The 25,528-nt window shown below is 25.6% G+C and overlaps 1 protein-coding gene across 2 annotated transcripts in view; it reads right to left on the bottom strand.

Annotated features, from left to right (window-relative positions):
- The window catches only part of LOC127276638 (gamma-aminobutyric acid type B receptor subunit 2), a 225,943-nt gene extending 203,501 nt beyond the window's left edge, over positions 1-22,442 (bottom strand). For both annotated transcript variants that reach the window (XM_051297219.1, XM_051297227.1), the window contains exon 1: positions 22,190-22,442. The gene's annotated coding sequence lies outside the window, so the exon portion shown is untranslated. The remainder of the gene's footprint in view (positions 1-22,189) is intronic.
- Positions 22,443-25,528: the final 3,086 nt, after the last annotated feature.

Below are 25,528 nucleotides of genomic sequence, written 5' to 3'. Positions count from 1 at the left end.
TAATATCATTTATTTAATTAAATAATTATCATTAATCTAAAATAATTAAATATATAAATGAAAATATTAATTTAAATTAATTTATTTGTAACAATTATTATTTTTTACAATTCTGTATTATTAAATAATAATAAACAAAAATAATGGAAAATAGAAAAGCCTAATAGTTTTTGGATATAGTCACAATGTAAAATATACGTAACAGGCTGCAAGTATACCGATTCTAAAACAGTGATGTCACGCCGGCAGTAATAGCACATACCGACTCTTGAGCAGTATTTCCAGGATTTTCAAATCAATTTTTGTCAGTAATCGACTTTTTTATTATAAAAAATAAAAATTTCTAAAAAATTTTAGCACCATTGAATAGAGCATACCAAAATTAGTTAATATCGATTGTAATTATTTTATTATGTTTCAAATATTACTGCTGCTCGTTAAAAACGCGTTTCTTTAAATATCTCAAAATCACTCTGAATGCGAATACCGACTTTCATCATCAGGACGGCAGTACAAATGGAACACTTTTTCTTAGTCCCGTATATATTAATAAATAAATACATTATATTCTTTTTAGGATATAATATTAAAAAGACGATCCTCTCAATTTTAGAAGATAATTTTAGTGACCAATATGCAGTAGAAAAAAAAATTAAATAAAAAAAAAATGTGTCCAATATTACATAGAAATATTTTTCTATTTCCTGATAGAAAATGAAAATGATACGGAATAAGATAATAATGCTGGAGTTATATAGTATTTTAGTCCTATATTGGAGATTAATTTTGATAAGAATTTAAACTTTTCCATTACGGTTTACGAATGGGGATTGAGAAGAAAATTGAGATATCACATAAGCGTGAAATTGTAAAAAGTTTACCTCTTCCAAGTATATCAACCTAATTGTAGTTTGTTCAAGTTCTTTTAAAAAAAAACTTTGCAAAACTTTATTACACGGGGAAATATTTTTCACGCGCATGTATATATATGAATTTCTACTTTTCTTTGCATTCTTTTTGATTTTATGGGAATTTTTTTTTTTTTTGTTTCTATAAGCGAAGCGTTTCTTTAATGAAAGAACTTTAGTGAAGCTTCACTCTCGAGCGGCGCAGAAACTATGAATACTCGCGAATAACAGTTGCACACGTTTAATGACTAGTATTCCAGAGGAAATCAGATTTTTAACGTTTATTTCTTCCATGACGTTTCCTGAGTTAAAATGTTATTCCGCAAATTGTAAATAGGATGATGCAATTGTGTAAACATTTCAGGACAGAAAAAAAGAGAGAGAGACAGAGAGCGAGAGAAAGCAAAAAAAAAAAAATGAGAGAGATATTGTGACTTAATTGCTTTATAACAAAAAGTCTTTTGTATAAAATGACATAGAAATATTTATCTTTCACTATATTCTAAAAAAATGTCAATTTTCTTTAAAATTTTGAAGAATTGTTCCATATTTTGTATCCATTAACTGGTGATTAAAGTTTCAAAAACCTTTTTACAATGATAAAATTTTTATTACATATTCAGTTTGAAGTTTTGACTTTTACATATATGGAATTGTGTTAAAAATTCAAAATTACAACCTAAATTTTTTGTTTTCTAAAATATTCCAAGATTCTGAATTTTTTATTATATTTAAAGGAGATTTAAAAAAAAAATTTCTTTCATTAAAGAAAACTATTTTTTTAAGAATTTAAATACGTTTTTAATAGCTAAATACCAAAAAACATACAATACCAAAAAATTTGATTTTTATGGTGAAATCCATAAAAAAAGTCCTAAAATTTATGGTTTTTTATGATTTTCACTATAGAAATTAAATTTTTGGATTTTGTCACTATGATTTTCGTAATCAGAGCATCAAAATACATTTTTTATGTCTTATGCTTTTTTTTAATTTTTCACATTTTACCCAAAAAACGGAAAAAACCCCATAAATTTTATAACTTTTTTATGGTTTTCATTATAAAAATAAAATTTTCGGGTAAAATATGAAAAATTAAAAAAAAGCATGAGACATAAAAAATGTATTTTTATGCTCTGATTACGAAAATCATAGTGACAAAATCCAAAAATTTAATTTATATGGTGAAAACCATAAAAAACCATAAATTTTAGGCCATTTTTATGGTTTTCACCATAAAAATCAAATTTTTTGGTATTGTCACTATGATTTTCGTAATCAGAGCATCAAAATACATTTTTTATGTCTTATGCTTTTTTTTTAATTTTTCATATTTTACCCAAAAAACGAAAAAAAAATTAAATTTTATAACTTTTTTTATGGTTTTCATCATAAAAATAAAATTTTCGGGTAAAAAATGAAAAATTAAAAAAAAAGCATGAGACATAAAAAATGTATTTTTATGCTCTGATTACGAAAATCATAGTGACAAAATCCAAAAATTTAATTTCTGTGGTGAAAACCATTAAAAAAAAAACATGAATTTTAGGACTTTTTTTATGGTTTTCACCATAAAAATCAAATTTTTTTGGTATTGTCACTATGATTTTCGTAATCAGCGCATCAAAATACATAAAACTACGTAGTATAAAACAAAACCGGAAATATTTTTAAAAAATTCAAAATTTCCAAAATTTTAAAAATTTTAGAAAATATTGAAAAAATGGTTTCCCCACAATCGGACTGCGCTTAAAATTTTTGTAAAAGTGAGTAGTTTTTTTTTAAATCGAAGGATACAAACAGGTTTAAAAACAAGATTTTTACCTTTAAATAACAAACAATATAGCAAATTTTAATTTTATGATTTTTTGCATGAAATTTTTGAAAAGTTGAATTAAAAACACACATTTTAAAAAAAAACTTTTGTAATTGATGCTTTTTTAAGGAAGTTATGAGCATTCAAAAATAAAAAAATGATTAAAATTCTCCAATTTTGAAAAATTCATATCTCGTAAGCGGCTTGATGAAAAAATTTGAAAAAAAAATCATTAAACTTTTTTTTTGGAGGGTACAAAATGGTAAAAAATTTTGAGCCAAATCAAAGAGGTCAAAGTTGACGATATATTGGTTTGTCATGAACCGTCATTCGCTATCGAAAAAAAAATTTAAGTTCTAAATTTCAGAAAAATTAAAAAAGTTTTGATATATTTTTACTGCGCTGTGAAGCTGTAGGTGATCCTATACCCATTATCGGTGACTAAAGTAAAAAAAAAAAAACTTTCGAATACCTACAACATATGTATTGAACTAATAATATTTTTATTTCCTTTAATACTTTAATTTGAGATGTTTTTTTAAATTTATTTTTTTTTTTTGTTTTGAACTTTAGAACACAAAAACGTTTTTTTTTTGTTTAAATAGAATTTCGATGAAAACAATTTTTCTTATATATAATTCTTTATTGGGACACTTTTTTAAATATATTTTTTTAATTTACTCTCTAAATCTGAATTAGTAAAAATATTTACTAATTTAAATTAGTGACTCACTTTTTGCTTTAGAATTAGTTAAATTTTACTAATTGTTAGTAAAAGTTATTAATAATTAGTAAAATTTCACTAATTTAGAAGCAAAAAGTGAGTCACTAATTCAAATTAGTAAACATTTTTACTAATTCACATTTAGATAGTAGAGTAAGTTTTAAATAAAAGAAATATTAAATACAATGACGAAATTAATTAGGGTCATTTGGGGAAAATGTAAACAAGGGGTAAATTTAAACAGCAGATATTGCAGCTTAATTTACAGATTTAAAATTAAGTTCGACCCCAATATTTTATCCTCAGCTCACCTGCAACAGGTTCTGAGTATTGCCAATTTTTTTTTTCGACAATTGTCAAAGCCATACTCCAATTTGTCGCTTAATGCATGAAAGATTGAAAATCAAAGTTTTACTGTTTTAGTATTTTGTCTCGCATTTGAATAAAAATGAACTAAAAATTCAAACTAAAATTTCTAATTATTCCTTATGAATCCCTTAACAAAAGCTGACTTTGATTTTTTAATTTCGTCAATTCAGTTAATAGATAATTAAGTGTTTACATTTACCCCGAGAATTCGAAAACTCGGGGTAAATGTAAACAGAATTTCTGCTGCATTTTAAAAGAAAATAATTGAATAAATTTGCTTCTATTTCACAATTACATTATTTTGGCCCTGTAAAATTACATAAAAAACGAAATTGGATCTTCTTTTACATCTCCTTCGTGTTAGTCAGTTGAAGGTATAGACCTGCATAGTATTGCATAGTGCATTTACGTGTTTAAAATATAGGAAAGCGATTCTTCACGATTGGTGAATAAAACTCAGGTACGTAGGAATCCTAGAATAAGAGTGAGTGATTGATTGGTTGATTGATTGATGGATTGATTGGTTGATTGATTTGACGATTGATTTATGGATTGGTTGATTGAGTAATTGGTGGATTGATTGGTTGATTGGATAATTGATTTATAGATTGGTTGATTGAGTGGTTGATTGGTGGATTGCTTGATTGATTGACTGATTGATTGATTAATTGGTGGAATGAGTGGATGATTGGTTGATTAAGTGATTGATTGATTGGTGGATAGATTGGTTGCTTAGATGATTGATTTATAGATTGGTTGATTGAGTGATTGATTGGTGGATTGATTGAGTGATTGATTGGATGATTGATTTATTTTTAAAAATATTTTTAGGTTCATCCGCCATATTGGATCCGCCATTTTGAAAATTTTAAATTTGTCTTCAAATTCGTATTCAGTGACCTCAAAAATCCCCGAGTAGCGAGATTCAAGCAAATTTGATCAATTTTTAACAATATTTTTATGTTTGTCCGACATTTTGGATCCGCCTTTTTGAAATTTAAAAATTCGATTTTAGAATCTTATTCAGCAACCTTAAAAACTTATTTTCACCAAGTTGAATGAAAATCTATTAAAATTTATTGAAGTTATTCAAGTTTTTACATTACTAGTTTTGTTATGGTAATGATTGCTTATTTTATATGTTGCATATCAATCAATTGGTTCAATTATTTTACATTTACCAAGAATTTTTTTTCAGTTTTTACATCCCTTTACACAGTAGTATACTTGGGATAACTTTTTTCTTAAACCTCTTTAAACTACAGGGGTGTTTACATTTACCCCGAATTTTGGGAAAATTTCAAAATGTAAACAGTCAGTTTTAAGCGATTCAAGTTGATGAATATTTTTTTGTACCTCATAAAATGTTTCTAGGGAAGTGAAGTAACAAGTTCATGCAGTAGAAAACCGGAAGTATTGCTTTTTAAAGTAAAAAACTTACGTTATTGGGATCTGAAATCATAGGGAATTATGGGGAAACTGACCTCGTTGGGTCAGCCATCTTGATTTTTTATCTCTTTCTTCTACATATATTTTAAAAAGGATGAAACGAAAAATGGCTGACACAACGAGGTCGTCACCAGATGGCGTATCGCAGTATTTCAGATCCCAATTGTCGAAACTAAGCAAATCCGTTTACATTTACCCCAAATGACCCTACATAAAATTTTGTCAATTATAAATATTTTTAAAATTTCTGAAAATTTTAATAATTAATAAAAGTAATAAAATTTTTCATTAAATATTTACTAAATATTTGTAACATCAATTTTTGAATTTAGCGCCATCATTCATAGTTTTGTATTACATAGTTGGTACATGTTCTAGTCAATATTCCTAACCTAAAAATTTTATTGTTTAAATAAATCAGCTTTAAGGCATAAAGTTATTTTTTTTACTAAATTTTATTTTATCGTGAAAAATAATTATTTTAATTACTAGTATTTTTTTTACGTAATTATATACGTTATTTCATTATATAATTATAAAATTATTATCAAATTTTATTTCCATAAAGAAACTTTCGAGATTTTTCCAAATAAAAGGAATGCTTTTCTTTTTCTATATGGAAAAAAAAAAAATATATATATATATATATAGCATTGACAAAAAATTAATACTGGGTATTATATAATATGTGTAAGCGAGAAATAAAGTCTAAATTTATAGTATAAAAGCATTGTTGAAAATTGTTTTTCGTTTGAAATCGTTTCTCTCTAGAAAACATGAGAGAAATAGAGTGACTAGAAAACTTGCACACAAAGAGTACTTTGTCGCGCGCAAGCAAAAACATCGACGTGGCAAATGGCTCAATTTCCGGGAAACCAATGGTGTTTGAGATCGACAACCGTGAAGGACTTCCGCTTGTTCACTGGTGTTAAATCCAGGATAAGAATACGGAAATTTTTTGATAAGTATATTTTCTCGACCACATTTTGATGAGGGGTGAACTAAAGCTTAATGGTTTTGTAATAAGATATTTTTTTTTTCTTTTATGATAATATATAGTTTTATTTTTATCGTCTTTATCTGATCAACTGTATTGAAAATAAATTAATATTCAAAGCTTTTTTAATTATAAACAATATTTTATAATATTTTTTTTTTTTAATATTAATTATAATTATTAATGTTGATAAAAAAAAAATTTTTTTTGATCAATTTTCTTTATTAGAGGAAAAAAAGTCAATTATTATTTCAACAAATTACTATGGACATCCTAAGGGTAGAAAAGAAGTTTTGTGTGTCATAAAGGTGAAATTTTCATGGGACACTTGGCTAAGTGGTTTTGAAAAGTGAAGGAAAAAATTGTTATAAGCGTGTGGGAGTTAAAGTGAAGATGTATAGTTGAACCCTGACCCATACCTTTAGAGATTAAAAATATAAATATCCTCTGACGTTTGTGAATCATGGCTAAATTTATGTCTATAATAACAAAAAAGTTTTTGATGAAATTATAAAAATAGTTTTAATTTTATTATTATTTAGATAAACACTGTACCTAATTAAATTTATTATTTAAATTTTTAAAAAATTTTATGAGTAGATCGGATCTGATTTATATACATTTTTTTTCTTATTTTTTTAGTGAAAAATAAGCGCTAAATTAGATAAACACGATTTTTATAATTTTGAAATACCGAAGACGGTACGAAAAAACCCGAATACTACCGACGATATCGTGACGTCACATCGGTACAAATAAAATGCTGTTGTCATAAATTTTTCATGTAAAAACAAAGATTGTTTTTGAAATCAAATTCAATATGTAAATATTTTTATTAGAAAAATTTTAAATTTTATTTTGTGACATGTAGGTGCAAACAAATATCACAAATGCAATGGAAAATGAAATAAAGTTGTAAACATAACCTTAAAATTAAGAAATTGAAATTAAAAACTATTTTCATAATCTTGACTCCAATTTACAAGACATTTAACTTCCCAGATAGCACGGAAACTTACAGCAAGCTTGCGGCAAGTTCACCGTGCAAGCTTGTCTGAGCTAGCGAAATGTCCCACCCAGGGCAAGCTTGCCGTGAAAGCTTTCTGTAAGCTTTTCTGTAAGCAACCGAAAGGTTGCTGCAATCTTGCCATGAAAGATTGCTACAAGATTGCTGCAAGCATACTAAGAATGATTGCGGCAAGCTTGCCGTGAAAGATTGCTGTAAGCTTGCAGCAACCTTTCCAAAAGCTTGTTGAAATTCTCCTGCAACTTTACGTAGCAAGCTTACAGCAATCTTTCACGGCAAGCTTGCCGCAATTATTCTTAGTATGCTTGCAGCAATCTTGTAGCAATCTTTCATGGCAAGATTGCAGCAACCTTTCCTGGAAAGCTTACAGCAAGCTTTCACGGCATTTAATTTTCATAACATTAAAAATGTACCGATGTGACGTCATGATCGAGTAACCAATAAAAATAGTTTTCTTTCTACCTTGATATTTTCAAATATTTTTTAACTTCAAATTAATTTTTAATACTTAATTTAAAAAAAAAACGCTAATATTCTTTAACTGAAATCTTGAAATTATTTTTATTATTTAAAGTTTGCTTGTTAAAATTGTTTTTCTTTTAATAAAGTAGTTGAATGAAATTATGAAAGAAAGGGAAAATAATTTGTCATATAAAAGTTGTTTTCTTTTTTTGCTGACCACCACATATCGGTATAGAAGTAAATTATTATTATTATTATTATGAATGCCACAGATGGTGGATATAACCTACACACATTTCACAAAGTAAGTCCATGTGAATGTTTTTGGTCTATAGCTATCTTTAGTTCTTTAGTGCCCTCTCACATACATACGACCTTCCTATCTTAGTATCTTTAATGGCTTTACTCGATTACTGACACTTTCTCGCACGTGCTCATGGTACCTTCTCACTTCCTGTCAGGAGATACTAATAATGTCTGTACCCAGTAGACGCGTGGCAAGAATATAATGCACTGATGGAGTCTCTGGGTATACATGACATTTTAAAGACACTGTGAGATGGAAGAAAAGAAAAGTAAAATTTTCGCACATGAAGAAAATCGTTTAACATTCACTAAGTTCAAAATTTTCACACGAGTCAAAAAAAAAGTATAACAAGATTACTTTTCTAAAGATATTACTTGATGATTCTTATTTTAAAAATAGTAAATCTTTTGATTGATTTTAAAATTGTATTTTTAATTTAAGAACATTATTTTTTGTGGTACTTATTAAGAAATAAGTTTATAATACAAAGTACTCTTTGTTTGTTATAGTTACTTTTATAGATTAGAAATGTGTGAAAAAAATATTTTCTAAAAGAATAATTGCTGATGTATAAGGAAATTAATTAATTTAAATCTTTGTAGAAATGATTAAAAAGCACCGATTTGCAGAGCCAGTCAAGTGTGGCTAGAGTGGGAGCAATGAGAGGGAGTGAGAAGCTACCGAACTTCTCACTCTCTCTTATTGCCCCCACTTTTATCCATAAGCCACGCCCAGGCTTGACATACACTCTCCTCAAAGCGCAGTGTGAATATTCTGCCGTACAATGGAAAAACTTAGTTAAGTCATGTTAACCAAGTTTTTACATCGTACTGCAGTATTACATACCCACTCATTGACAGTATTTATCGAAAACTAAGAACATTAGAGCTAATTTAATGCTTTTTTAATAAATAATTTTTATGCCTTTGGTGCAGAAATATTGTAGATTCAATAGCATATTTTTCTCAGTGTTAAACTAACAGAAGCAATGAATGATTTTATAATTAATTTCTATTAAAAAACTAATTGGTAATTTATTATCGACAAAACGATCAATCTTTCATATATACATGTTTGCGTTACTTTTTCAAATAAACAGTGCCAACAATATATATCTCGATTCAATATAAAGTATGATTGATCTTTTACATTTATTTTAATTATAATTTGTATACAATAATTTTCTAAAAAGTTAGAATTAAAAAAAAAAGTAATAGCAAAATTTCGAGAAGTCGACATCGTTTAGTGTTTTATTTTAAAACAAAAAAATGAAGCACGCCTGTTAAATAAAAAAATATATATCGCAAGTATAAAAAGTTGACATTAAAATCACAAATAAAACGAAAACAACAAAAAAAAATTCAAACTGCACTCTCTGTTATTATTTTTTTTTTCTTTCGGGACAAATCACTGACTGGAAGCAGTTACTTTTTGCAATAGGAATATGTATATATATGTACATTTCATGTTGGTCGACCTAATTCTAAAAGATGGGCAAAGACAAAGGATTAGACAGACATGGTTTATCGATGTTGAAAACAGAATATCGTATATAGTCTACAATACCATATGTAGCTCTCGGATAGTGGTTCCACAGGTATACCACATGTATTTATATATAGATTGAACATATATATATACAAAACCATGTTAAAAGAGCTATTACATCATGGCTGTTGCACTATATACGAATACAAGGTATCTCTCTATCTTCAATTGCTTGGGACACTGCAGATAAAACAATGAACTGGCCCTTCAAATGCCTTCGACAGTCATATCCTTTACTCTACTCGTTTATAGAACAAGTTTTCAAAGAAACTTCTGCATCGTTTAACAACAAAGGAGCTGCCATATTCCCTTGTCGTGGAAAAAAAAAATTACTTACTTGAATTCATTCTATCAATGAAATAACTTATACAATCAGATTATTCGTAAGATCATTTTCTTGAGATAAAAGAAATATAGAAGATATTTTGTCCTTATATAGAAATAAATTATAATATTTAATAAAATATTGCAAATAATTTATTACTACATAATAAAACGTTTTAACGAATTTTTTTTTTGAAAATGGTAAAGAATTCTTGTCAATGTGGGTTACAAAATCAATTCTAATTTGGATTCGAGAAGTGAGATGTTTTTTCTTTAATTTTCTGATAGGTTGAAGATAAAAAGTGTACCAAAGAAAAAAAATTAAGGGGCGATCACCTTTTATGTTTTTAGGACCCAAATGATGCAAGAAAAAAAAATATAACCTCGTTTAATAATTTAAATTTAAGTGGATCAAAAATGGAGGGTGGTGCCTCTCCTTAATACTAGAGCGAGGGGGAATTTACTCTGGTAGTCAAGTGTACACTTGCCTGGTAATACTCGGTAATACCTGTAATATCTGTAATATTTTGTAATGTCTTGTAATAATAAGTATTATTGTGTAATACCATGAAATACTGTGTAATACTTGTAATATTGTGGTATTATGGTGTAATACCTTAAAAATTTTAAAGAAAATCAAATCAAAAAATGTTAATATAAGTAAAAATTTTAAACACTTGTTTTTAAATGTAGCGCGGGAGTTGATGCTGAAGTAAAGCAACTTTGCCATTTAATGTTTACAGAATCAAATCAGAAAATTGTTCTTTAATAATTGGCCGAATTTTAGCTTTTAGCTTACCGGAATAAGTAAAAAAAATCGAGTACAGTAAGACATCTGCTCCTGTAATTACACCGAAACAAAAAGCACGAGGCATAGGTTGTTTGTGTTCGTGGTTTAAGATAGCAAAAAACAAAATATTAAACATTATAAACATGAATGCTCACGGATATTATAATATAGAAAATTATATTTGTTCAGTTCCTCGTCCAAAGTTAAAAACAAATAAATTATATTTATCGTGTTCTTTAAAAGAAATTTCAAAACATTTGAAATAATATTGTTATTTACGTTTTAAAAAAGAGAAATTTATTATTTTCTTTTATAAGTAGGGTAAATGCACTAATTGCGGCGCGATTCGAGTCAAAACACCTTTAAAATAGAAAATTCGACATCTCTATTGTATAAACTCAATTTAAAACTTATTAACCCCTTCGCAGTCCAGTTAAAAATCGCTGGTGGGCCTAAAACGGTTTGAAAAAAAAGTTTCCAAAAAAATATGACTTCATCATATTTAAGGTTTTTGTGACTTCAAATTTGGATTCAGCGACCCCAAAAACCCCCGAGTAACAAATTTCAGGCGAATCAAATTAAATTTAGTATTATTTTTTTGCGATGGCCATATATGGCCACTTGCACAAAGGTGGCACGACTTTTTCTGGCCACATATGGGCCCTGGACTGTCAAGGGGTTAAACTAAAAGGTTATGTTATTTAGATGTTAAAAAAATGTTTAACTTTATAAAAATCGATTATTTAAACAAATATGAGAAATTAAAACTAATACCGTAATTTTCTATTGCGGCGCGTTTGTATCAGTTTCGGTGTCTCAATTACGGTGACCAAAATTACGTGTATTTTGAAGATACTTTGCCCACCGTAATTGGAGCCAATGGAAATCTTAAAAATTTTTCAATTACGGCGAGGAAAAAAATTTGATCTCAAATAATTAAATTAATAATTGTTTAAATGTGCATCTTCATTAGTAATTGTATCAAAAAAAGATTAAAATAATTTTTTTAAATCATTTTGCAACACTCATATTAAATATAATAGTAATAATAGTTATTTTTTATGAACCCGCCGTAATTGATGCACTTACCTTAATATTTAAAAATATTTAATTATTTATTTCTCTATTTCTTATTTTATAGTTTTGCTCTTAAATAATAATTTTAAGTAATTTTATTGAAAGTTCTACGCATAAGAAAGTGTTATTTGACGTGTAATATTTTTTGTAATAAAGGGGTAATACTCAGTAATATATGTGTAATACTTTGTAATACAGTAATATTTTGGTAGTAGTATGTAATACTTGTAAAAAGTGTAATAGTAAGGTAATAATGGTAATATGTGTAGTTGTAGTGTACACAATTTTTACTAGTAAATTCCCCCTCGTACTGGAGTTTTTCTATTTTCATGTACTAAAAAATATGAAGATTTGTGTACATCTACTTTAAAAGAAATTATTTTCGATACATATGTACTGAAAAACAATTTTTTTTTTTTGTTATTTTTAAAAAAAAATCTCTTCTTTCACTGCGTGCAACTGTTTAATGCATGAGAATTATTCCTTTGATAAAAAAAAGGAAACTCTGTTTGATTCATCTATAGATTTTCTTTGAATCAAAAAAATATAATTAAATGAAAATGTTTATTTCAACAATAGGTACTATAATTTTATTAATTTTAAAAGAAAAAATTCTTTGAATTAAACAGAATTTCGTTTTGATTGAAAGAAACATCTACTTGTTGCAAACAGATATTTTTTTATAGTAAAAAAATTAATTTGTTTTATTAAACAAATGCAGTAAAAGAAAAGGAGTTTTTAAAAAGTGACAAAACCTTCATTCTAGGTGTACCAAAAAAAAAACCTATAAATATTTATTATACATACATATTTTTTAGATATTTCAATTTGAACATAACCTCTCCACACAGCACCTAAAATTTCCTGAAACTTGACAGAGCCTCACACGGCAACGTTAGGAAATTTCAGTGGCAAGGTTCATACAAGTTTGTGTCGATGTTTAAATGTCCACATGAAAAGAATATTTAAACGAAACTTTGAGGGAATATTACACTATAAATATTCACGTGCAATGTTCAGTCAATGTTGTGTCAATATTCACCTATACTTATTATATTAGTAAATGAAATTTTTATAACTAGGCGAAAATGTAATTTCAATATTGACACAATATTGACTGAACATTGCACGTGAATATTTGTGTGTAATATTTCCTCAAAGTTTCGTGTGAATATTCTTTTCATGTGGACATTTAAACATCGACACAAACATGTATGAACCTTGCCACTAAAGCTTCCTAACCTCGCCATGTGAGGTTCTGTCAAGTTTCAGGGAATTTTGGGTGCTGTGTGGGTCAAAATGAGATCAAATGACAAATATGTGAAGAATCAAGAGACGATACATAACCTCAAAATTTAGGTTAAAAGTTAAGATCAGGAGGAGATCATAACTTCAAAAATTGCGTTGCAGACAAATAGGCTATACATAACCTCAAAATTTGGATCACAGACAAGGAGGCGAGCATAACCATAAAATTAAGGTCAAAATTGGAAGATAAAGAGGGAAACTTAACCTCAAACCTTTGGCTTAATTATAAAATGATTTGTAAGTAAAGAAGGTATAAAAATTTTCCATATATATATAGTGTTTCAATCAAACAAAAATTGTTTGTTAATAATGTAGTAAACTGAAAAATAAAACATCAATTTTCTGATTATAATTTAATTTTAAAAGCTATACTCAGTCAATAGCTACAGCTTCCTGACGGATTGCAAAATAAGCTCGTACATTTTATTGACCTTTCAGTGAATTACGCTTCGCTTCTTGCTCTTTCTCGAGTTTATAATCCTTGTGATCTTACACAATTTTCATTCGTTAATATATAAATGAATTATCTTTTAACGCTATATTAACTTGACATGAAAAATTTAAGAACACCAAAAAAAAAAACGATATTCTAAATTTAAGAATAAAAAATTGACCGGATAATAATCTTAAAATAAGAATTATTCTTAAAATGAGAATAATGTATTTTAAATTAATGATTGTTTCTTATTTTAAGAATATTGTTTAAGAAATTATAGTCTATTTTCTGTAAGGCTTTAATAGCGGAATATAGTCAAAAGTTGACCATTTTTTGCAAAAAATCACGAAACAGTGCAATAAAACGAAATTTAATGATTAAAATGTTTGATTTTTATTATTTTCTTTAAAAAGTATTTTAAATAAATAATTATTCAATAAATATTTAAATTGTATATTTAATGAATTTTAAGAAGTTTTAAGATGATTTTTCCAGGGTGGTCCACTCATGACTACAAAAAAAATAGTCGCAGAAAAACGCTTTTTAAAAATCGTCCAGAAAATTTTTCTACAACAGTAAAAAAAATTCTAAATACATGCAACTTGTAGCTTTTCTCACTAACTATCCAATGGAGTATTGAAGTTAGCTAATTATTTACTCCAACAAAAATTATGCACAAAAAATAAAACATGATCCACTCATGACATACATTGCCCTATATTTTTTTAAAAAGGAATAATAATATTATATTCTTAAATTTAGAATATTCTTTAATAGTAATACATATAATATTGTAATTTGGTTTGATACAAGCACTTAAGTGTGAGAGTAAGTACTGTTGTTAGCTTAAAGTGGCAATAGTGATTGAAACGCGCTTCTCACTATATAGAATATAGATGAGATTATATATATACGTATCTGTATATTGTGTAGCCATTTACCCATGTATTATATGTATCATTATCATTTAATATCATTTAAATTTGTAATTTTACATCTAACGAAATACTCTTCGTTTGAGAGAATTCCTCTCATCTCATAAAATTTTCCCTTTACAATAAATGTACACGGAAAAACTTTGTTCAAGAATCATTCCTGAATTTGTTCAGGAACTGAGGACGCGAGAAAAATTCTGCACCGAAAAAAAAATATTCTTGTATTCAGAGGAAAATTCCTTTTACAGAATCCTCTTGAATTTTATTCTTAAAACAAGAGTATTACTCTTTAAATGAGAATATTTTCCTCTAATTTTAAGAGGATCGAAACAAAAGGACTATTCTAGAGCATTCCTCTTATATACAGAATAATCTTTTTAGAATAAAAATAATACTCTTAGAATTTAAGAATAATCTTCTATATTTAAGAATATTCCTCTAAATTCTAAGAGGATTTCCCATAAAAAGTCGCTCATGCGCACAGATGATTGCGTCATATCATTTACGTCGCGTCATAAATCGCATATCATGCGTGAAAAAGTTTTAGTTTCCGTGTGAAAAAAGGGGAATAAACCAAAATGGATAATAATCTTTTAAATATCTTGATAGAATTGCAACTTACACAATACGTGTCTATTTTTGAAGGTAAAAGAAATTTTTAAAAGTAATTTTTAAGAAAATTTAAATAATTTTGAGGTTATGCTATTTAAAAATTTATTTTATTACGATTTTTATTTATTTTAATTTTATTTGAAAATTTATTTAAAATAAATTTTCAAATTTAATATTATTAAAAATAGATTTAGTTGATTTATTCAAAAAAAATTAAAATCAATTACAATTTATTTATGCTCAAATAGATGTAAATCATGGAATAACAAATTTTATTCCTTTTAATTTTATAGATTATATCTATGACATACAAATTAGATGATTGCATTTTTATTATTTCAGAATTCTTTTTAAGATGATATTTTCCTCTTAAAATAAGAGTATCCTCTTAAATTAAGAGGAATAATTTTACATAGAGGACAATCCTCTTAAACCTAGAGGACATCCTTTTGCAGCATATACTAGAGGAAAATATGCATTGAAATAAGAGGAATCCTCTTGAAACAAGAGGATTTTTTTTCGGTGTGCAAAATTTACAGAAAAATACAAAAATCATTGAAGAAAATACTTGTATTTTTATTATGACATTGGAAGACTTCTTGTTAATGCCGCGATCGGAATATCTCAGTCACTGGGCGTTGAAAGTTTCTTGAACTGTTTTAGAAGACACAGTAGCTTAGAATTTTTCAAAGAAAATATAAATAAGATTTCTTAAATTATTCTCATATCCTCAGTTCCTGAACAAATTTAGGAATGATTCTTGCACAAAGTTTTTCCGTGTATCAAGAGGAAGTACTCTCAAATTGAAAGGATTATCATATTATAATGATTGTTTTACTTAATCAATGCACACATAAAATATACCAAGTATCATACATTAAGTTAGGTTATGTTTCTCACTTAGAAAAAAAAATTTTTTTTAATATTAAAATTCAATTATTTTTCTAATTTTTTAAGTAAAAATTTATTACAAATTACTCTCAAAATCAGAATTAGTGAAAAGTGAGCTACTAATTTAAATTAGTAAAAAATTTTACTAATTTTTAGTCACTTTTTATTAAAAATTTAGTCAAAAAATTAAAAACTACTAAAACAAATGTGACGCGATCTGAAGAAAAGGACCTTAGAAGCAAAAAATTATAGGTTACGTTTTGAAATTTTAAAGTGAAAATATACAAAGACGTTCAACTCTAAATGTAAACTAATAATATATAGGTCGCTTCATTACATAGAAAATGTTCAATAAAAATTGATTTCAATTTTACAAAAACTAAAAAATAAACTTTTAATTCATGTAAATCTGTCGTAAACATAACCTATAATTCGTTTCCTTTAAAGGTTCCTTTCTTCAGATCGCGTCAAAAATAGTAATATTTTACTAAAAATTATTAAAAATCCTTACTAATGTGAAATAGTAGCTTATTTTTCACTAATTCAAATTTAGAGAGTATTTTATTCCATAATTAACCCTTTAACTGGCACAATTCCGCGTTCAAACGTAAATAGCACAACGGGTCTGTCGGACCCGACGTATTCAAACATGTATTGTACAGCCGGTATTGAATATTTTTGTACAAAAATTTAATCTAAGGTAGCTTATGATGAGTTTTTTAAAATGTAATTAGTTTTATAGGGATTAATTTATTTTAAGTTAATTAAAAAAATTCTAAAAAATAAAAACGAAAAATTGGGTGTTTTTACTTAAAAATTCATTAGTTATTTAAATTTTAATATGATAACTTAAAAATTTAAGGTTATATGATGTATTATTCTTTAAGGAAAAAATTACCACAACAGCAGAACTTGCAAAAAAAGATATTTATTTTGCAGAATAAAATGTGATTTTTTAGGTTAAAATTAAAAATGTATAATTATTAATGTTTGAAGCTAATTTATTCTTTTGTATTGAATTAGTTGTATCAAAAAACTTAGAAAATTACTAAGAATATGTCAAACTAATATATTAAAATATAAAAAAATATTCAAAAGCTACACATTCAATTAATTTGAGCTTGAAAAAATGCTCGGGTTTACTGGACCCATGGTGCCAGTTAAAAATAAATTGACTTGAATTTGAAACAAAATTTTGAAAGTATGACTAAAAAAGTTAAGTCTCATTTTAAATACATTGTGGCGAGAAATAAGGCACAAATAATGAGAAATCCAATAATATTTTTGTTTAACAAAAGAAATTTTAAAGATTATTTGTTATAGATGCATATAGTTTTGAATTGTTCTGCAATCGTTGCACTTTTTTTTTTTAGTTTTCAAATCTGTAAAACTCTGCCACTAGGGAAAAAAGTGAAAATACCTTTGGGCTACTCACAGAAGCTGTTACTGTATGTGTGTGTGTGTGTGTGAATATGCTTTGAACAGTTTTCAAAGTTTTACAGATTATGCCATATATACATAATACGTATATGTATGTAAATAGCAAACTGGAATATCTGTTTTAGTCGTTACGGATAAAACTTTTCTGGGATTTAGATATCTTTCTTGAAATGTTCAAAAAAATTCTCCCGCATAAAATTTCCTTACTAATTAATCATTTTTCCTTTTTTTCTAAAAAAAAAAATTTATTTTTTCTTTTTAATGAAACAAAATTATCAATTTTATTTTTATTTCGGGAAACGGTATTTTAAAAAAAAATTATTTTGTTCGATATTTTTAATTTTATTTTCATTTTTGAATTTTTTCTGTAATTTAAAAAAAATTTATTTGATTTAAAAAAATTTGTTTAATTTGATTCGAAGAAATTAATTTCTTTAACAAATTTTTCTTAGATATAAAGAAAATTTATTTTTTTTTAAACAAATTTCATTGAAACTAAGAAGCTCTTTTTGTTTTAAAGAAAATTTTATTTTAAATGAAAGAAAACAAGTCAAAGGAATTTGTTTTATTAAATTCAAAGAAATATTTTCTCTGAGTGTATAGATCAATTATTTTTAAAGAATATTTTTTTTTTCAATTGTCTAATAAAAGTAAGGAAATAAAAAAAAATGGTCAGGATATAGTTTTTATAAAATAGAAAAATAAACGAGGGGGAATTTACTAGTAAAAATTGTGTACACTTGACTACAACTACACATATTACCATTATTACCTTAGTATTACACTTTTTACAAGTATTACATACTACTACCAAAATATTAATGTATTACAAAGTATTACACATATATTACTGAGTATTACCCCTTTATTACAAAAAAATATTACACGTCAAATAACACTTTCTTATACGTAGAACTTTCAATAAAATTATTTAAAATTATTATTTAAGAGCAAAACTATAAAATAAGAAATAGAGAAATAAGTAATTAACTATTTTTAAATATTAAGGTAAGTGCATCAATTAAGACGAGAGCATCAATTACGGCGCATTCATAAAAAATAACTATTATTACTATTATATTTAATATGAGTGTTGCAAAATAATTTAAAAAAATTATTTTAATCTTTTTTTGATACAATTACTAATGAAGATGCACATTTAAACAATTATTAATTAAATTATTTGAGATCAAATTTTTTCCCTCTCCGTAATTGAAACATTTTTAAGATTTCCATTGGCTCCAATTACGGTGGGCAAAGTATCTTCAAAATACACGTAATTTTGGTCACCGTAATTGAGACACCGAAACTGATACAAACGCGCCGCAATAGAAAATTACGGTATTAGCTTTAATTTCTCATATTTGTTTAAATAATCGATTTTTATAAAGTTAAACATTCTTTTTAACATCTAAATAACATAACCTTTTAGTTTAATAAGTTTTAAATTGAGTTTATACAATAGAGATGTCGAATTTTCTATTTTAAAGGTGTTTTGACTCGAATCGCGCCGCAATTACTGCATTTACCCTACTTATAAAAGAAAATAATAAATTTCTCTTTTTTAAAACGTAAATAACAATATTATTTCAAATGTTTTAAAATTTCTTTTAAAGAACACGATAAATATAATTTATTTGTTTTTAACTTTGGACGAGGAACTGAACAAATATAATTTTCTATATTATAACATCCGTGGGCATTCATGTTTATAACGTTTAATATTTTGTTTTTTGCTATCTTAAATCACGAACACAAACAATCTAAGCCTCGTGCATTTTGTTTCGGTGTAATTACAGGAGCAAATGTCTTACTGTACTCGATTATTTTTTTACTTATTCCGGTAAGGTTGCTAAAAGCTAAAATTCGCGGCCAATTACTAAAGAACAATTTTCTGATTTGATTCTGTAAACATTAAATGGCAAAGTTTCTATACTTCAGCATCAACTTCCGCGCTACATTTAAGAACAAGTGTTTAAAATTTTTACTTATATTAACATTTTTTGATTTGATTTTCTTTAAATTTTTTAAGGTATTACACCATAATACCACAATATTACAAGTATTATACACAGTATTTTATAATAATATTTATTATTACAAGACATTACAAAATATTACAGATATTACAGGTATTACCGAGTATTACCAGGCAAGTGTACACTTGACTATCAGAGTAAATTCCCCCTCGAAAAATAAAGTAAAATTTAATTTTCTATAAATATATTATAAAAAATATGTAATAAATTTTTTTTTTAAGAAACACTTATTTTAATGGAAATTAATAATTAATTTAATACAATTTCTCAACTGGTTGGTATAATTAAACTTTTCGAGGAATTTAGTGACAGAGGAGCTTTTCAGGAAAGACTCTATAAATCGCAGTAATCCTAAGTTGGCGAACGAGTAGGATCTCTTATAGTATTAAGGTGAATAAGGATGATCTCGAAAAAATCAGTGCGTCAGGGATGGGAATTAAAAGAAAATTCAAGTATATTTTCCGGGTCATTAGTTATTGCGTTATGGCTCATGTTTTGAAAGACGTATTATATATATATATATATATATATATATATATATATATATATATATATATATATATATATATATATATATGAAAGTCGGAAATAAAACATTGAATGAAGAATTAGACTTTTTCATTCTGCTTATCTTTCAAAAAGTATTATAATAATCTTGTCGCAAGGATTAGGCTGAGGGTTTTTTTTTTATATATCGCTGATGAGAAACGACCGAAAAGGATTACTCTCGAAGTGAATCTCTTTTCTTTTCTTGTTAGCTTTAATACATTTAATAACTTTAGCTCTATTTTCGATTTTATCAAATAAAAAAAGATTCTTCTGATTGAAAAGCCAAAGATTTTTTTTTTTTTTTTAAATCTATTTCTGTTTTATAAATCATTCACGAAATGATGCTTTTTCAATTTTGTTTTTATATCCTTTGAATGGGGGATATCACGTGAAGTGGTCATAGGTGAAAAAATGCTTTTATTCTCTAATTATTTTTTTTCTCGTAAATATTAAAATAAATTTTTTTTATTAATATCAGTTTCGATAGCTTTTTTGATGCACTTTCAATTGGTTAATATGTATGTTTGAAGAAAAAAATTTTTTTAACAAAAAAAAAACTGAAACTCAAAAATAAATTTGACCTTTTTGAGAGTGAAAGGTTAGATTTTTTTTTTAATTGAAAGCTGAGGTTTTTTCTTCTAAAAATATGTAATTAAAAAACATTCTAGCCCCACTTTTTCAACTATATATTTTTATGGAAAAAAAACCTCATCTTTCATTAAAAAAAAAAAATCGAACCTTTCACCCCGATAAAATTTTTTTAAAAATAATTATTTAAATGATCAACCAACATTTATGAAAAATAAGTAAATTTAACTTCTTTACATTCGTATCATACGAAAATTTACTTAGATATTCTAATAATTTTTGTCTTTAGTGTCATTGATCTGTCAAGTTTGGATCACGCAATAATTTTGAAATTGGCACAATTAACGGTTAATTGTATTTTCTTTTTGCAATTAAAAAAAAAAAAAATTTCTATAATTTTAAAATTATATGTGAAATTTTTATATAATTTTCATAGATTAATAAATTCTGATATAGGAGAGCGGTACCTCGAAAAGTTAAAAGATTTTCTTTTATCTTTTGTGTGTTCCCCAAAAAATCCCATAAATTTTAATTTATATTATTGAATTATTATTGGGACAAAGACATCAATTTTTAATTACATAATTAATCGTTTACATTTAAATAATAATTCTTTTTTATTTTAGAAATAATTTCTATTTTTAATAGAAATAAATTTTTATTAAAAACATGTTTTATTATTTTTATAATTAAAATTATAATTAAAAAAAAATAACAAAACATTCTTTTAATATAAATTTAAATGTTTTTAAAACGTATAATAATTTATATTAGTAAATAAATAAAAATTTTCATTGTTTTGTAAATGTAATTATAATTTAAATTAATAGATTCATAGAGAAATAAAAGTGTACCAAATTCGAATTAATAAGTTTACGATTTTTTTTATTTCAATTATTATTATTATTTTTTTTTTTTTTGTTAATTACTCAAGAAAAATGTATTGTTTTAGTAAAATAATTTTTTTTATAAATTATTTATTTATTGAAATACAATATTTTCATATGGTAATTTATATACATATAGTTCAACGGAACTAAATAACTTTGTCAACAAGTTTTCAATACTTAAAATATCAAATAATAATTCAATAACAGAAATTTATCATAATCAAACATTGATAGATAAATTGGTATCATTTTTTTTTTGTTTATTTTTATTTTACACATTTGAATTTCTTTTTTTCCCAATCGTATTTGTTACTTACAATACAAAATAATCCAACTTATTTTCAAATTGAAAAAAAATATCTATATCACATTGCTATCAGTGTTTATTCAATTTCTCATTTTTTTTTTTAAATTTTAATAAAAATGTCAATAAGCAAAAAAAAAGTTTTAAAAACTTTATACTGTGAAAAATTTATTTAATTCAAATAATCGAGTATTATAAAATAAATTTAGATCGAAATTTTAGCATTTAAAATAAATACTATTTAATTAAAAAAAATAATATTTGATAGAAATATTTATTTAATAATAGTCTCGATTATTTGAATCGAATAAATTTTGTATTGCAGTGTATATTTATTGATAAAAAAAAAACTTGTAGTTCAAGTGTAAATTGTTTATTACGATTAATAAATTATTTTACTTTTTTTTATTTAAATGTTTCGAATTTTTTTAACTAATCATTTTTTTTTTAATTTATAGTAACATTTTTTTTATAACTATAAATCGTTAATTGTTTTTTTTTTTTTTTTTTTTGTCAATTTTAACTACATTTTTTTTTTTGACAAATGTAATTAATTTTTTTAAATTTCTTATTAATTTGCCTAAACTTTTTTCCGAACTCGCGAAAAAAATTGGCAACAGGAAATTGCACGAAAGCAGCCGCGACGCGTGGTGGCGGTCCGCACACTGATATATCCTGAGGAAACTCACGACCTGTTCTATTTGGAAGCTTTATCAGCGCAGACGCGGCTTATCTAGTTTCTCTGATTTTTCTTGTTTTTTTTTCTCTCTTTTTTCTTTTGATAAAGATAAAAGCCCTTGCACATAGAAAAAGAAAAAATTGAAAACAGACATGAAAGTCAAAGAAAACACATGCGTTTTATATATTTAACTTTTAAGTACTTGAGTGACCAAGCTGCGGTTCGTAAATTATTTATACTTTTTTTTCTATTATTTTATACTTATACTTTTCGTTAAACATTTTTTTTTTTAATTATTCATTTTTGTTTAAATTTTTGAATTAAAAAAGAAGAGAATATTTTGTTTTCCAATGTTAACTGAGTGAACGAGTTTCTGTTTGTAAATTATTAATAACTTTTTTTCTGTTCTTATGTTACGTTTATTTAATTTTTTTTTTAATTATTCGCATTTTTGTTTAAATTTCAAATAAAAAATAGAGAATATTTTGTTTTTTAATACTATTAGAAAATTTTTATTAGAAAATTCTTATATAAAATTCCGCGTCTAATGACCTATACAATAGATAAACACTTTATTTTTATCCTTCTCAGAGAGAATATATCGCTTAATGAGTTTGAAAAAAATAAATTTAGTATAATTTTTCACTTTTTTATATCATTAAACTTCCATTAACACATGTTCTTTTTCAAGTAATGTGTAATTGCATACTAATTATTGTTTTTAATATTTTGTATATAAAATAACCAAATTTTATCGATAAATTAATTGATGAAAAAAAATTCTATTTTTGAAAATAATATTTTGACACTAAAAAAAAATTCAAAGTCAAAGATATTAGAGGTTGAAGTAATTTCTCCTGGGTCTAATTGACCAAGTATGTTAACTTGTGTCATGATTTAGAAAAATGATTAAAATTATCGAAAATTGATACCAAGTTCATTATTATTGAAACCTTAGTTTAAAAAAAAAGTGTTTAAAAATTTCTATCGATTTTTTCGAAATAAATAGGGTAAATGCACTAATTACGGCGCGGTTCGAGTCAAAACACATATCTCATATATTTAAACAAATATGAGAAATTAAAACTAATACCTTAATTTTCTATTATGGCGCGCTTGTATCAGTTTCGGTGTCTCAATTACGGTGACCAAAATTACGTGTATTTTGAAGATACTTTGCCCACCGTAATTGGAGTCAATGGAAATCTTAAAAATGTTTCAATTACGGCGAGGGAAAAAATTTGATCTCAAATAATTAAATTAATAATTGTTTAAATGTGCATCTTCATTAGTAATTGTATCAAAAAAAGATTAAAATAATTTTTTTAAATCATTTTTTATGAACGCGCCGTAATTGATGCACATACCCTAATAAAAAAATATTTAAAATAATTACAAACAGGTGCTTGAATTTTAATGCAAACTTCATGTAATTTTCAGTGATGAAAAAACTGTTTTCAAAAAATAATATTTAAAATAGGTAATAAAAATAATAATAAGTAAAAAAAATTTTAATATTCAAAACAGTGTTGGGTATATTACTTTCTTTTAAGTAACTCGTTACATTTAAGTTACTTAATGAAAAAAAGTAACTAGTTACTGTTACAGTTACTTACAAAGTAACTTAAGTTACATTTCAAGTTACTGAAAAATTATTTTAAAATTTGTCTTATCGAAATTCTATTTTTTTATCAAATGTGAATCAAATTAAAATGTGAAATATAATTGTAATACATGTATTTATTCAAGTCCTTCACATAGATTTGCATTCATTTTAATAAAAGCAACATCTATTCTTTCCCCTAAAGTTTTAAAATTTCCTGGTAATCCAAGTAACACTAGGTCTTTAAAAGATGATTTTTCTACAATACTTCTATTACATAATCCATAATTTTTTTATTCTATATTTTTTGAGTAACTAGCTTTGAATCGGAAGTCCAATTGAGGGGCTGATAGTAAAAATGGTTTAAAAAAACATTGGGAGCAAAAGTGGGATAAGTGACTTGGGAGCAAAAACGGGTTAAAATGATTCGTGTAATTTATTGATAAATTCATTATATTAACGATTAAAAAATATTAATTATAATAAAATATGCATTTTTTCCTATTGTTAATATTTTTTAATCGTTAATATAATGAATTTATCAATAAATTACACGAATCATTTTAACCCGTTTTTGCTCCCAAGTCACTTATCCCACTTTTGCTCCCAATGTTATTTTAAACCATTTTTACTATCAGCCCCTCAATTTTCCAAAAGAGTTTGCTTCTTATTTGACTGTGATGAAGAATCTGAGAATTGTTCTTCGAATTTTCTCTTTTTTTTTTCTTTCGCTATAGCTGCTTCTAATTCTTTAACGCATCCATGTTTAACCTATCCAAGTATTTATTCATAAAATTTTTAAAAATATTATCATTATTAGAAAATAATTAGTTTTTATAATCATGGATTTTGTTTGCCATTTTAAGAATTAATTTACAAATCAATTAATAAGGTACAATTTCGACACGGGGTTGCTAAAAATTATTTTTATAAACTCTTAAATAAAAGCAGGGACTGTCTCGGACACGAAATGTTGTTGAATTTTAAGAAAGTGTCCGTGTAGTGTCGCGACTCGACACGTTTGAAAACAATTAAAAGTATCGTGGCGAGACCCGACACTTTTAAAAATTTTCAAACGTATCGTGGCACGACCCGACACAATTAAGAAATTCATAATTGTATCGTGGCGAAGCACGATACGTTTAGAAATTTGTAATCGTATCGTGGCAGGACTGGACACGTTTACGAATTTCCAAAAGTATCGTGGCGCGACTAGACACATTAACAATTTGAGAATCGTATCGTATCATGACTTGCCACGACACGATAATTCTGCATAAATATGTCGTGTCGCATGAAAAAAAATTGTTCAATTAATTTAAACTTATCTATGATGTATTATCTATTATAATATAGTATATATGGAATAATAATAATACTAATAATAATATGCATACAAAATAATATACAATAATATATAATTTTTATATTATATTATATTATATTATATTATATT

This window comes from Leptopilina boulardi, unplaced genomic scaffold (assembly GCF_019393585.1).
Source record: "Leptopilina boulardi isolate dan_hultmark-lab unplaced genomic scaffold, ZJU_Lbou_2.1 LbouV2_103, whole genome shotgun sequence".
Lineage (NCBI taxonomy): Eukaryota > Metazoa > Arthropoda > Insecta > Hymenoptera > Figitidae > Leptopilina > Leptopilina boulardi.
The sequence above is the reverse complement of the archived record's forward strand: the minus strand, read 5'-3'. Positions and strand labels throughout refer to the sequence as shown.